Source organism: Gorilla gorilla, chromosome 12 (assembly GCF_029281585.2).
Source record: "Gorilla gorilla gorilla isolate KB3781 chromosome 12, NHGRI_mGorGor1-v2.1_pri, whole genome shotgun sequence".
In the NCBI taxonomy this organism is placed as follows: Eukaryota; Metazoa; Chordata; class Mammalia; order Primates; family Hominidae; genus Gorilla; species Gorilla gorilla.
The window spans coordinates 38,269,953-38,285,639 of record NC_073236.2 but is presented as its reverse complement, the minus strand read 5'-3'; the positions used below and the strand labels follow the sequence as shown (position 1 = coordinate 38,285,639).

The 15,687-nt window shown below is 41.8% G+C and overlaps 1 pseudogene; it reads right to left on the bottom strand.

Moving 5' to 3' along the window:
• Positions 1 to 2,115: 2,115 nt before the first annotated feature.
• On the bottom strand, positions 2,116 to 10,096 carry LOC101124667 (ralA-binding protein 1-like; annotated as a pseudogene).
• Between the last annotated feature and the right edge of the window lie 5,591 nt (positions 10,097 to 15,687).

Genomic DNA, 15,687 nt, shown 5'->3' with positions numbered 1-15,687 from the left:
AATCACGGAGGCTGAGGAGTTCCACCATCTGCCCTTTGCAAGCTGGAGAATCAGGAAAGCAATTTATTCTGAGTTCAAAGGCTCAAGAACCAGAAGCTCCAATGTTGAAGGGCAGGGGAAGATGAATTCTCAGGTGAAGGAGAGAGAGAGATAATTCACCCTTCCTCCACATTTTTGTTCTTTTGGGTCCTCAATGGATGGGGTGATGGATGCTAAGATGTTCTTTCCTCAGTCTACTGATGCTAATGCTAATCTATTTCAGAAATGTCCTCACAGGTACACCCAGAAATAATTTCACCACTATGTGGGCATCCCTTAGCCCAGTGAACTTGACATATACAATGAACCATCACAGTCAGGGTATTTTTTAAATCACCACACACCCACATTTTATCTATCTATCTATCTATCTATCTATCTATCTATCTATCTATCTATCTATCTATCTATCTATCTGAGAAGGAGTCTCACCCTGTCACCCAGGCTAGAGTACAGTGGCATTATCTCAGCTCACTGCAATCTCCACCTCCCGGGTTCAAGCAATTCTCCTCCCTCAGCCTCCCGAGTAGCTGGTATTACAGGCACACGCCACCATGCCTGGCTAAGTTTGGTATTTTTTTTTTTAGTAGGTTCAGGGTTTCACTGTGTTGGCCAGGCTGGTCTTGAACGCCTGACCTTGTGATCCGCCCACCTTGGCCTCCCAAAGTGCTGGGATTACGGCGTGAGCCACCACATCTGGCCCACATCCACATTTTTAGATAACACCTTTATTGAAATATAATTTCACCTATCACAAAACTCACCCATTTAAAGTGTGTAGTTCCAAGGTTTCTAGGATGTTCGCAAAGTTGTGCAACAATCACAGTCTCATTTCAGAATTTTCATCACCCCCCGAAGAAACCCTGTACCTATGAGTAGTCATTCTCAATTTCCAGCCCCCAATCACCACTAACCTATGATCTGTTTATAGATTTGCCTTTTTTGCACATTTCATGTAAGTGGAGTCACAGAATCTGTGGTCCTCTGTGACTACCTTCTTTGACTTAGCATAATGTTTTCAAGTTCTCCATGTTGCAGCATGAGTCAGTACTTCATCTCCTCTTCTTGACAAATAATGTTCCAGTACATGAATGTACCACATTTTAAAAATTCATTCACCACTGGGCTAGGCATGGTGGCTCATGCCTGTAATCCCAGCACTTTGTGAGGCCAAGGTGGGCAGATCACTTGAGCCCAGGAGTTCAAGACTAGCCTGGCCAACATGGTGAAACCCTGTCTCTACACAAAATACAAAAATTAGCCAGGCACGGTGGTGCACACCTGTAGTCCCAGATACTCGGGAGGCTGAGGCAGGAGAATTGCTTGAACCTGGGAGGCAGAGGCCGCAGTTAGCCAAGATCGCACCATGCATTCCAGCTTGAGTGACAGGAGTGAAACCCTGTCTCAAAAAAACAAAAATAAAATAAAAGTTCATTCACCACTTGATGGAAATGTGTGATTTTTCTACTCTGGCTATTACAAATAACAATGTCTTGAACATTAATGTACAAGTTTTTGCATAGACATATGTTTTCATTTCTCTTGGGTATATACCTAAGAGTGAAATTGCTGGGTTATATGGTAACTCTACATTTAACGTTTTTAAAAACCGCCAAAAAGTATTTTTTTTTTTTTTGAAATGGAGTCTTGCTCTGTCGCCCAGGCTGGAGGGCAGTGGCATGATCTTGGCTCACTGCAACCGCCACCTCCCTGGTTCAAGTGATTCTCCCTTCTCAGCCTCCCGGGTAGCTGGAATTACAGGAGCGTGCCACCACACCAGGCTAATTTTTGTACTTTTAGTAGAGACAGGGTTTCACCATGTTGGTCAGTCTGGTCTCGAACTCCTGATCTCAGGTGATCTGTCTGCCTTGGCCTTCCAAAGTGCTGGGATTCCAGGCGTGAGCCACCATGCCCAGCCTGCCAAAAAGTTTTCCAAAGCAACTGCACCATTTTACATTCTCACCAGCAATGTGTAAGGGCTCAATTTTCCACAACTCACCAACACTTGTTATTGTCTTTTGTCATTATAGCCATCCAAGCTGGGGTGGAGTGGTATTTCATTGTGATTTTCATTTGCATTTCCCTACTGATGAATGATGTTCAGCAGCTTTACATGTGCTTATCAGCCATGTGTATATCTTCTTTGGAAAATGTCTATGCAGACCCTTTACCCATATTTAAATTGGGCTATTTGTCTTTTTATTATTACACTGTAAGAATTCTGTAGATATTCTAGATGTTAGTCCTTTACCATATTGCTATAGTTTGGATGTTTGTCCCCTCCAAAACTCATGTTCAAATGTGATCCCCAATGTGGGAGGAGGGGCGTAGTGTGAGATGTTTGTGTCATGGGGGTGGATCCCTCATGAATGGCTTGGTGCCCCCCTCATGGTAATGAGTGAGTTTCCACTCTATGAGTTCATGTGTGATCTGGTTAAAAAGAATTAGGGATCTCCCCGCTCTCTCTCTTGCTCCTTTTCTCACCGTGTGACATACCTGCTCCCCCATCACCTTCTACCATGAATAAAAGCTTCCTGGGGTTCTGACCAGAAGCAGATGCTAGCACCATGCTTGCCAGCCCCACGCTTGAACAGCCTGCAGAACCATGAGCCAAAATAAACCTCTTTTCTTTATAAATCATCCAGTCTCAGGTATTCCTTTACACCAATGCAAAATGGACTAATACACATATATATGATTTGCAAAAAAAAATTCTGTGGATTTTCTCTTCATTTTCCTGATAGTATCCTTTGAAGGACAAATTTTTTAAAATTTATCTATTTTTTCTTTTGTTGCTTGTGCTTTTGGTGGCATATCTAAGAAGATACTGTCTCACCCAAGGTTATAAGATTTATGCCTGTGTTTTTACTAGATTTTTAGTTTTAGCTCTTGTTAGGTCTATGGTCCATTTTGAGTTAATTTTTGTGTAAGTGTGAGAGAGGCATCTAAATTCATTCTTTTGCATGTGGATATCCAGTTGTCTCAGTACCATCTATTGAAAAGGCTATTCCTTTTTTATTTTATTGTCTTAGCACTCCTGTTGGAAACCAATTGGCCATAAATGTGAGGGCTTATTTCTGGACTCTCAATTCTATTCCACTGATTTATATATCTGTTCTTATGCTGTTACCACGCTGTCTTGGTTACTGTGGCTTTGTAGTATATTTTAAGATCAGGAAGCGTGATTCCTCAGACTTTGATCTTCCTTTTGAAGATTGTTTTGGCCACTCTGAGTGTCTTACATTTTCATGTGAATTTTAGCTTCAGATTGGCTATTTCTACCAAGAAGCCAGCTGGAATTTTGATGAGGATTGCAATAAAGTTGTAGATCAATATGGAGAGTATATCTTAACAGTATTAAGTCCTCTGATATATGAACATGGGATGCATTTACATTTATTTAGGTATTCTTTAATTTCTTTCAAAACTATTTCTAGAGTATATGTTTTGAACCTCTTTTGTTAAATTTATCCCTAATAATTTTATTCCCTTATATGCTATTTTCAATATAATCATTTTCCTAATTTCATTTTCAGGTCGTTCTTTGCCGGTCTATAAAAATACAATTGTTTTACATCTTGATCTTATAGCCTACAATTTTCCTGAACTCATGTATTGGTTCTAATAGTTTTCTGGTGGAGACTTTGGGATTTTCTACATGCAAGATTATGCCATCTGCAAATAGAGATAGTTTAACTTCTTCTTTTCCAATACGGATGCTTTCTTTTTCTTGCCTAACTGTCATAGCTAGAGCCCCAATAAAATGTTGAAAAAAACTGATGAAAGCAGAATGTTGAATAGACGTGATGAAAACAGACATCCTTGTCTTGTTCCTGATCTCAGAGAGAAAGTTTTTAGTCTTTTCTCATTGATGTTATTTGTGGGTTTTTGTAGATCATGTTTATCAGGTTGAGGAAGTTGCCTTTTATTCCTAGTTTGTTGCATGTATTTATCATGAAGGGAGTTAAATTTTGTCAACTGCTTTTTCTGATTCTATTTAGTCATATGATTTTGTCCTTTGTCCTACTGATATATATTAACACAACCTTTAATTCCTGGATACAATCCACTTGGCTATAGTACATAATTCTTTAATATGTTGCTGGATTCAGTTTGCTTGTATTCTGTTGAGAGTTTTTGTGTCTATAGTCATAAGAAGTATTGATTTCTTGTTTTCTTGTGATGTATAAGTCTGGTTTTGGTATCAGGGTAATACTGACCTCAGAGAATGGGTTGGGATGTGATATGGTTTGGCTGTGTCCTCACCCAAATCTCATCTTGAATTGTAGCTTACATAATTCCCTCATGTTGTGGGAGGGACCCAGTGGGAGATAACTGAATCATAGGGGCAGTTTCCCCCTCACTGTTCTAGTGGTAGTGAATAAGGCTAATGAGATCTGATGGTTTTATAAGGGGAAACCCCTTTTGCTTGGCTCTCATTCTCTTCTCTTGTCTGCCGCCATATGAGATGTGCCTTTTGTCTTCCGAGGTGATTATGAAGCCTCCTCAGCCACATGAAACTGTGAGTCCATTAAGGCTCTTTCTTTTGTATATTGCCCAGTCTCAGGTGTGTCTTTATCAGCAGCATGAAAATGGATGAATACATCCTGTATTCCATCCTCTTCTGTTTTTTAGAAGCGTTTGTGGGTGCTGGTATCAATTCTTTTTTAAATGTTTGGTAGAATTTAACAGTGAAGTTAAGCAGGCTGTGTCTTTACTCTGTAGGAAAATTTTAAGTTACTAATTCAATCTCTTACTTCTTAAGGTTTGATCCAAATTTTTTATTTCATCTTGAGTTAATTTACCTGTTTGTTTCGCTAGGAATTTGTATATTCCATTAGGTCCTCTAATTTGTTGGCACACAATTGATATATGACCTTTTTTGTTTCTGTAAGGTTTGTAATAATGCTCCTTTTTTCAATCTTGATTTTAGCAATTTGATTCCTCTTTTTCTTGGTCAGTCTAGGAAAAGGCGTATCAATTTTGTTGATCTTTTCAAAAAACCAACTTTTCATTAGTTAATTTTCTCTATTGTTTTCCTATTTTCTCCTTCATTTGTTTCTACTCTTTATTATTTCTTCATCTTGCTTTGAGTTTAATTTGCTATTCTTTTTATAGTTTTTTAAGGTGAAAGATTAGGTTGGATTTCAGATTTTTTTCTTTTTAAAAGTTGACATTGACAGCTATAAACTTCTTAACATTGCTTTCAGTGCATCCCAATAAGTTTTGGTATGTGGTACTTTCATTTTCATTCATCTGAAAGTATTTTCTAATGATATGGCTTGGCTGTGTCCCCACTCAAATCTCATCTTAAATTCCCACTTGTTGTGGGAGGGACCCAGTGGGAGTTAATTGAATCATGGGGGCAAGTCTTTCCCGTGCTGTTCTCGTGATAGTGAATAAATCTCATGAGATCTGATGGGTTTTTTTTTCTTTTTCCCAAATGGCTGAATTTATTTGCTTGATCAATAATGGTTCTGGCAAAAATGAGTTAAGCAATGCTGAGACATTCGTAATGAAATACTAATTTTAAAAATCCATGACACCTTGATAGAAATTAGAGTTTACACAAACAAAAAAGGAACCTTCAATATTGCCAGCAGGTATAAAGTGAATGTACTGAGACCGACAGGACAGCAAGAAGGTATTTGCACATTTATATCAGACACCTGACCATACTTTCAGTCACCAGAATATCTTCTCTCCAGATTTAAAAAACAGTATGCTGATTTCTATAACAAAGCTTTTTTTCGTACAAAAATCAAATAATGGCCAACGAGTCACAACAGTGCAATAGGTAGAGGATTAAAAACTGCATCAAAGAGGTGCTGAAAATAAATACTACCTAGGAGGAGGAGGAGAGTGCCCTCGTGTGGGGTTTGTTTTCATTTCCTTGAGTGGGTGTGGGGTTTGTCTTCTGAGCCAGGAGCCTGGCCTGTCTCGCGGGTGCTGTTCACTCTGACAGAGTGCGCCTGCAGCACGTTGCCTCCAGAGCCCGGCCTCCCAGAAGCTTCAGAGCATCAGAGCATCCATTTCATCAGATGGACCAGAAACAAGAAAATGGGACGGGGTGAATCACAACTATCATTCAAAGGAAAGGAATTTTTTTTATTGCTCGATCTTGTCAATTGGGAGTCCGCTAGTAGGTTCACTGAGACGATATGGATAGTATCAAACTTTTGTTTAAGAGCATATATATGGCTTATTCAGGCAAGAAGACGTGTACATTCTAGCCCAAGCAAGCAATCAGAGTCATTCTGTTTTTAAGAAAGGTCAGTCATTTAAAAGATTTCTGGTTTGAGCAACATCCTCTGTGGATGCACCAGGCCAAGGAGACTACCTTTGATCAACCCAGTGAGAAGGCCTTTGCTGGTCCCCGCAGTAAGAAACCGGCGGGAACGGGCGGCCTCTCGGCTGGCCTGCGCTGCCCGGGGTGGATGGGCTGGCTCCGCAGGCAGCCCGTCTGCGGCCAGATAGGCCGTCCTTGTGACTCTGGCTTATGGACTGTGGTTTAGAACTGTAGAAGGAGAGAGTTAGGAGGGTGGACCAGGGAACATCCACCATGCACTGCTCTGACCAGTCAGAGAACCTGAGGTAGCTCCCCCATAGGGATCTGCACTGAGGTGTTGAAGGCACAAGCAAGAGTGAAGGTACCAGAGATCACGGAGGGCACAGCATTGACCTGGTGTGGTTCCCCACTTGAATGATCCTGATTCTGCTGTGATAAAAAAGCAAAGAAAGACGATTTGTGGTTTAAAAAGAAGCCACTCAAGGGTTAAAATAGTTATTTCAAGTTAAGGAAGAAAATTAAAATCTTCAAATATGCTGACACTACCTGGAAAACTCACCTGTCCCTAAAGCCCACAATGCATCCCCTGCTTCGTCCTCCCATAGAACCTAAGCCTGATGCGAAGGAGTCAGACGTGTGACTGAGGAAGAGTCTGAGAAGAGAAGACACCTTTACAGAATGTACAGCGAGAGAGCCAGCCTGGCCCCCAGGTTACAGTAAGATGCACGAGTCCTTTCAGTCTCACGGACTCCGGACGGCCACGGAGGCTGCTCAGATGGACGTCTCCTTCCTGTGCCTGCTGGGCAATGGCTTTGCCGGCTTCTTGCCTGCCTTTGGTGGCTATTTAGCTGCTACTGGCTCGAGGTTGCCATTCTTGGGCGGCTGGATGGCACCCCCGCACCACTCGGGCTCCTCGTCCTCCTGTGCCTGCTGCTTGGCCCTGTCTGGCTGCATCTGGAGCAGCCAGGGCTGCATGCGCAGCTCGATGATGGCCTCACTCTCCTCGTGAATTGCTTGATTCAAATGGTTGTTCTTTATTTCCAGCTCTTCATTCTGTCTCTGTAAATCTTCCAGAATGATCTGCAGCTCCTCCTCATCCTCACTCTCGCTCTCGGAGGAGTACTCCTCAGTCTCGCTTAGGCCCTGCTGCTGGTGACTCTGAATTTCCGCAACCTCGGCTCTGAGGCATTCAATCTCTTCTTTTTCTGAGGCAATCTGCCGGCGCAGAAACTGCTCCATGCCCAGGAGCTCCTCCTGTTTAGTCAGGATCTCTTTCTCCTGAACAAGGAGAATATTTATAACTTCTTCATTTTCATTCATCTTTTTTTTTGGAAACAGCCTCTTTTGAAAGACTGGCTATCTCTTGTGCAATCTTGGTTTCACACCCCTGTCTTTTAGCTTCTCTCAGTTTTCTTTTGAGAGCTGTCAAAATTATTTGTACTTCCCATAATCTTTCTTCTTCAGACAAATCCTTTATCCCACCCTGCAGATCTTGATGTAAACAATTCAAAAGCAACTCCCGTCTCCTGATCTCCTCCTTGAAGCCTGCCTGGGTCTCTGGCAGCGTGGGCATCGTGGCCACGTTAGACCATCGCCGAGGTTTCGTCACTTGCTTTAGAACCACATTTCCAAAGAGTTCTTGCACATGTGTGAAGAACACATACAGGACTAGATTGCTGATCTGCACAGTTGGGCTGAGCACTATATAAATGTTCTGTATATTCATTTTTGCTTCCAGTTCCTTTGTGATGACATGGTCCATGTGCACAATGAACCAAGAAATCAGAAGATAGTTACCTTCTGGCAGTTCTTTGAGTAAACGCTGGAATTCCTGCACTTTCTCAGTCTCTGTGGTCCTCCCATAAGCCTCTTCAAATCTAGGCATAAGCTCTTTGGTAAGCAAATTCTCCGGAAGATCTCGCACATACTGCTTCCGCAAACTGGCTACAGTGTTAGGCTCATATTCTTCCAAGTTTGTAGACTCCTCCTGGTCATAGGCTGCTTTTAGCTCATTCACCTTTGATTTAATTCCTGACACTCTGTAGATGCCTTCACACTTCATGCCATACTTCTCTACGTAATTCACGGAAAATGGCCGGCAGCCAAATGCCATCATATATCATGGTTCTCTCTACTGCACCAGCCAAAGGAATTCCAAAAATGGGTTTGAGACTTGGAACATCAATCTCAGGCACCTCTGGCTCCTGAAATGGCTTTTTCTTTTACTTCTTTTCCTTCCACTGTTTTAACAACATCAGCTTCTGTCAAGTCTTTTGACTTTTTTTTGTTTTTACTTCTTCTCTTTTTTTCTTCTTTGTGCTTTTCTTCTTTATGCTTTTCTTCTTTGGGTTTCTTTTATTTTAAAATCCTTCTTCTTCTTTTTAGAAAAGCTGGGATTCTTGAACACATGGATTCCCTTGGGCCTCCTCATTTTAGAAGGACTTTCTGCCTCATCTCCAGAGCTATCTTCCTGAAAGGCTGCATAGCCTTCGGTCCTCTTTTCCTTTTTCTTAAAATTTCCTTTTTTCTTCCCATGGTCTTTCTCATCATCAGACACTATATCAGGAGGCTTGTGGAGGATGTCATGGGGAGGTGAGGGCTCACCAGTGTGGTACAATCCAGGAAATTTAGTAGGGCTGATCTCTTCAGAGCTGAGGGTCTGGGTAAGCCCACTGCCATGCTCCAGCCTGTGGTGTTCACTGGGGCTGCTGGTGGGGGGCAGGAAGCACTTGGTCATGCTGATGCTCTGACTAGGAAGGGATGAGGTCTTCTCTGTTACCTATCCATTACACCTGTGCCCGCCACTGTGCAACCACCTGCCCCACTGCAGCCACCACCTTCTGGCACTCATGCTGCCACCACAGCCACTGGAGCCACCTCCTGACTATCTGATGCTTTTATAAAGAGGAGTTCCCCTGCATAATTTTCTCTCTTTGCCTGCTGCCATCCATTGATGACGTGACTTGCTCCTTGCCTTCCACCTTGATTGTGAGGCCTCCCCAGCCATGTGGAACTGTAAGTCCACTAAACCTCTTTCTTTTGTAAATTGTCCAGTCTCGGGTATGTCTCTATCAGCAGCATGAAAACGAACTAGTATGTCTAATTTTACTTGTGATTTATTTGACCCATCGGTTATTTAAGTATGTTATTTGATTTCCACATTATTTGTAAATTTCCTAGATTTCCTGCTGTTGTCAAATTATTAACAAGTTTAATTCTGTTGTGGTTAAAGAACATACTTTGTATTATTTTAATTTTTAAAAATGTACTGGGGCTTATTTTACAGATTAGCCTATAGCATATATATGAGGATAAATGTTCTATGTGTCCTTGAGAAGAATGTATATCCTACTGTTACTGGGTGGAGTGTTCTATAGATGTTTATTAGATCTGATTTTTATAGATGAGAAAAATGAGATCCAGATGGGAGTAACGGATTAATTCAACGTCACATACCAAGCTGGCCAGGGGTCACATGAATTACTGGGGTGAATCATGTGAAGCTGCCACTTGAACATCAAAAACTGTTAAAAACCAACAAATTCTTACAGTTCAACACATAGAACACAAGCCTCCTGACTTTCTGTCCAGTGTTTTCATCACTGAACTGGTATCCTGTATTAGGGCAGGCTGTGCTGTGTAAATCATATGTCCTGAATTATCCTTGGCTTAAAACAATAGGTATCAACTACTTGCTCATCACATTCCATGAGGATAATGCAACTTTCCTCCAGATGGTGATGTAGGGATCACAGCTGCTTTCATCTTGTGCGTCCACCTTCTAGAACACATGGCACAAATCAGAGGAAGAAAACTTCAGGATCATAGTATGTTCTTAAGGGTGAGCCCTAGGGGTGGCTTAGATCACATCTATGCACATCTCATTGGCCAGAACCCAGTCATGTGGCCCAAACAAACTCTGTGGGGTCACCTTACTTACAGCATAATTTTGTATCCTTAGCCAATTCCACCGGGAATGTAGTCTAACTTGACAGTGGGAGGTGTCTGTGATCTCACCTCAAAAATTCAGCACTTTTTAAAATTTTCCCATTTTGGTAAGTGTTAAAATATATTTTCAGGAATTCAAAATGTAGGTCTTGGCAGGGCATGGTGGCTCACTCCTGTAATCTCAGCACTTTGGGAGGCCGAGGCAGGAGGATGGTTGGAGGCCAGGAGTTCAAGGTCAGCCCAGGCAGCATAGCAAAACATCATCTCTAGTGAAAATAAAAATTAAATGTAGGTATTGAAGATGTATCTTGGGCTTAAAATATGAAATAATTCCTCTTGTTGAATTTTTTCAAATGTGCAGCCCTATCATGTTTTGGATAATTTAGAAGTTCTTAACAAGGCAAAACAGCTCTCCATTAAGACTGTAATAAACACACCAAAGGTTTCCAAGGGCTAGAGTATGGAATCCAGCTTGTTTCATTCAGCCATCTCCTACTTAAAAACAAAAAGTCTTTGAACTGCATTGCCATCTATAAATAGGAAAGGGAAATCAACTTGTGTAGGTTTGTAATCCCTGCCTCCAAGTCTACGTCTACTGAAAAGGGGCCCTCTGGCTGAACATTTCTCAGTTATGGTACAACACAGAGATGCCCGGCTGCAGTCACTACAGTTCCACAACTTTACCCTGGACAGAGTCTCATTTCAACTCTGGTAAGCTTCTCATATACCCACCAAGTGAGCCAAATGGAAATTTTCAGTGTGCTCAGAGAAAGGAACCGAGATATGTACTCTCTGCGATTTTCTATTACATTTACTGCCAAGAGTGGCCAAGAAGTCATTTCCAAACCCACTTCTTAAAGGAACCCCAAGAAAGCCTGAGTGACTGGTAGCCACTGTGTATACTGAGAGGAGAGTTCAGGACTAGGAGGGCCAGGATTCTAGGAATTGTCCCCTCCTCTGGCTGACATGGAAACTGCAGGAGTTTCTCTGTAGCACAGCTAGGAGCTGGGGAAGAGGCCGGAGGGAAAACAAAGTCAGATTCTAGCACCTAGCACTAAAGGACCCTGAGTTCATACAGGTTGAACCCAAAATGAAGAATAGGGGAGAAATTTATCAAATTGTCTTAGGATGCTGAGGGGAACTGGCAAATCCCTACCTGTGTAGGAGATGGTTCTCCACATGACCCCATCCCTGTAAGAGATATATTGGTTTTTCTAGATGCATCTGTTCTATTATTCCACTTTCAGGAAGGGCCTTGGTTTGGTTCAAAACAGAAATATTCACTTCGTAGTGGGTGGGGTGGAAGTAGCGGGTTGTTAAAGAACCTGGTATATTTTCCTTTTACTATTAAGAATTTGGGTTTCTTTGAGAACAGAAGTTCTCAATCATTTTGTCCTGAGAACCCATTTACACTCTTAAAAATTATCAAGGAACCCAAAGAGCTTTTGTTAATCTGGATGATATCCATCTATACTTATAACATGAGAAATTAAAAACCTTTAGTAATCCATTTTAGAAAATGAATATTCCCATTATATGTTACCTTAAATAGCATACTTTAAGGAAAAATAGCTATGTTTTTCAAAACAAAAATATGGCATTGCTTACCCTTTTGCAAATCTCTTTAATATCTGGCTTAATAGAAGACAGCTGGAATCATATACTTCTCTTCGCACTCAATCTGTTGCAATATATTGGTCAAAGAATATGAAGAAACTCCTTCCTCACACAGATAAGTAGAAAAAGGAAGAAATATTTAAATCTTTTCAGATAATTTGGGGGTATTTTGAGTTTCCACACCTAAACCCAACAAGTGGTAGCCGTCTAAAGGTTAGTACAATGTGGAATCCAAAACCCTATCAATAAATATTTTATATTTGGTGACATTAAAACTCATCACTTTGGCATGTTTTCCAACACCAACAACCATTTATCTGATTCTCCACACACCAGTTGGCTGTCCTACAATTCAACTTAATCCTGACACTAACTACCTGGAGTTACAGTCAGACTCCACAGGTTCAGGGCTCAGTCTCACAAGACTTCCCTCACTTCAGATGCCAGTTGCAAGAATTGGGTCCCCAGATTATCCCACTTCTTTCCGGCTTGGCTATAAATCAGGGGTTCCATGACTCCCTCCTTCCTGTTTGGTGATCTGATAGAATAGCTCACAGAATTTGGGAAGACAGTTTATGTCCTACTATGTCCAGTTTATGTCCTGTTATAAAGGATACAACTCAGGAACAGTCAGATGGCAGAGATGCATGGGGCAAGGTAAGTGGAAAGGGTGCAGAGCTTCCCTGCTCTCACTGGGCACTCCACTCTCCCAGCACCTGAATGTGTTCACCAACCTGGAAACTCTCTGAACTCTGTGGTCTAGAGGTTTCCATGGAGGCTTTATCATGCAGACATGATCCATTATTAACTTAATCTCCAGCCCCTCTCATCTCTCCAGAGGACTGGGTATAGGGCTGAAAATTGCAGGCTTCCATACGAGGCCTGGTTTTTCAAGTGACCAGTCCCCATCTGAAAATATTTAGGGGCCCAGCAAGAGTTGCTTCATTAGAACAAAAGATACTCCTATCACCCAGGAAACTCCAAGGGATTTAAGTGCTTTATGTCAGTGTATTAGTCCATTCTCACACTGCTATGAAAAAATGCCCAAGACTGGGTAATTCATAAAGAAAAGAGGTTTAATTGACTCACAGTTCTGCATGGCTGGGGAGGCCTCAGGAAACTTACAATCATTGTGGAAGGCACCTCTTCACAGGGCGGCAGTAGAGAGAATGAGTGCTGAGTGAAGGGGGAAGCCCTTTATAAAACTATCAGATCTTATGAGAACTATCAGGAGAACAGCAGCATGGGGGTAACTGCCCCCAGGATCCAATTACCTCCCACAGGGTCCCTCCCATGATACGTGGGGATGACAGAAACTACAATTGAGATTTAGGTGGGGACACAGCCAAACTGTATCAGTCAGGAACCAGGGTCAAAGGCCAAATACATATTTCTTATTACACTACAACTGGTTGATCACTATACAATATTTTTTTACAACTAGTTGTCAGTACTACTTCTGATCTCATCAGAAAAATCTTTAAATATTGGGAAGCTGTCAAACTTACAGTGATGGATACAGGTTTTGCAAAAGTCTGATTTTTCACTTGAAAGCTTGAATGTTATCACAGACAACAAACACTATCATTTGTTTTTCTTGAAGTGACAGGCTCATGTCATTCATTTTGGAGGAAATGTCTGCCAAATGCCCAAATCTGAGTAACTGCAGTTTGTCTGTCAGTTCTGCTTTCAAGTAAAACTGGCGTTCCATAAAAAAGAGCTGCAGCTTGTGCATTGCAGGCCATTGCACAAGGGCACAGCCTTCAGCAACCATCATCCTTGGGATGCAGCACGATTGTTTCTGTGCATTTCCCACCCTGTCATGAGGGACATGACTGCTTCACGGGGGACATTTTTCAGTGACACTTTGTGTTTGTTTTTACTGCAAGTGCATGGTGGTGAAGGATGCAGTTACTACTGATTTGGTGTTGTCCCACTGCTGGGATTTGTGCTTACTTTTGCACAATCAGAGCAAATGTCTACATTGTAAAGAGGACAAGTAATGTCCCAGTTCAACTATGAAAACAGTTTTGTCATTGCAGATCCTCTAAAAGGATCTTGGAGACTCCTAAAGATCCACTTTTTGGAGATCACTCTTTGCGAACTGCTATTTTAGAAACAATCCTCCTGCTACAAAGACTAAATATTTGGCTCACACGTGTAATCCTAGCACTTTGGGAGGCTGAGGCAGGTGGATAACTTGAGGTCAGGAGTTTGAGACCAGCCTGGCTAACATGGTGAAACCCCGTCTCTACTAAAAATACAAAAATTAGCCGGGGGTGGTGGCATGCACCTGTAATTCCAGCTACTTGAGAGACTGAGACAGGAGAATCACCTGAACCCAGGAGGCAGAGGTTGCAGTGAGCTGGGATGGCACCACTGCACTCCAACCTGGGCGACAGAGCGAGATTCCGTCTCAAAAAAAAAAAAAAAAGACTAAATACTAATATTTTCCTAGACGTTCATTTATAAGAAAAAAAGAGGAACTATTTTGAAAAACTCCAAAAAAAAAAAAAACCCAAAAAACCTCAGTTACCTTAGTTGTCAATGTGTAAGCCTCTAGAACAAACTCCATCTTTTAAAGTTTTGAACAGTATCTTGGGAATGAAGTAATAACAGTGACAATAGTGTGTGTTTGTTGCAATGTTTACTACTGCGGGATGACTGTGCTTTGTATTTTAAATGCATCCTCTACAATATTCTTTAGTACCACACTTTTTTTTTGTTTTGTTTTTTGAAGGAGTTTCACTCTTGTTGCCCAGGCTGGAGTGCAGTGGCGAGATCTCGACTCACCGCAACCTCCGCCTCCTGGGTTCAAGCAATTCTCCTGCCTCAGTCTCCCGAGCAGCTGGGATTACAGGCACATGCCCCCACTCCCGGCTAATTTTTTTTGTAGTTTTATTAGAGACAGGGTTTCTCCATGTTGGTCATGCTGGTCTCGAACTCCCGACCTCAGGTGATCCACCTACCTCCGCCTCTCAAAATGTTGAGATTACAGGCATGAGCCACCACGCCCGGCCTAGTACCACATTCTGTAGATGAGAAGACTGGGACACAGAGAGATGAGAGTGTGACAAGGTCACAGTCATATGCAGTGACTAAGGCTCTGAATCCACGTGGTCTGATTCCCAGAGCCTTGATCCTTAAATCCTGCATAATATGCTGCATCACATTCAAGCTTCACATTTACTTACTTCTTTTCTGTCGTGCACGTGCATCGATTCAAATCCTCAAAGGGAAACCCAATGTCTCATCTCAACCACAGGGCCCCAAAAAAGGGCTCAGTAAACGTCTTCCGCATGAGGGACAGAACCTTTAAACCATGATTAGTAATGGGGCTAGAAGTGAAATACTCAAACAGCCAGCTCCCTCAATATTATTAACTCATTAAGGAGGGAACCAATAAAAAAGAAAAAAAACAAAAAACAAAAACGCTTGTTCCTTGAAAGCTTTGATGAAAATTGTGTGTGTGTGTGTGTGTGTGTGTGTGTGTGTATACATACACGTATCTATTTTACTTGTTTGCTAAATAGACACAGATATAGTCGGGTAGTTAACAAACATGTAGGTTGTATAAAAATAAAACTAGCTTATCTTCTTTGGGGCAATAAAATCCCAATACCTTTGAGGTTGACTCAGGCCTTATCCATTTCTGCAGGTTAAGAAGTTACAACGCTTCAGATCTGTAAACTGGTCAGGCCGTTATCATTGCCCTTCGTTAATCCACTATACCTAGACAACAGTTACATCCCCAACCCGGACAGCCAAGGGGGTTCTTTAAAGAATAGAACGTC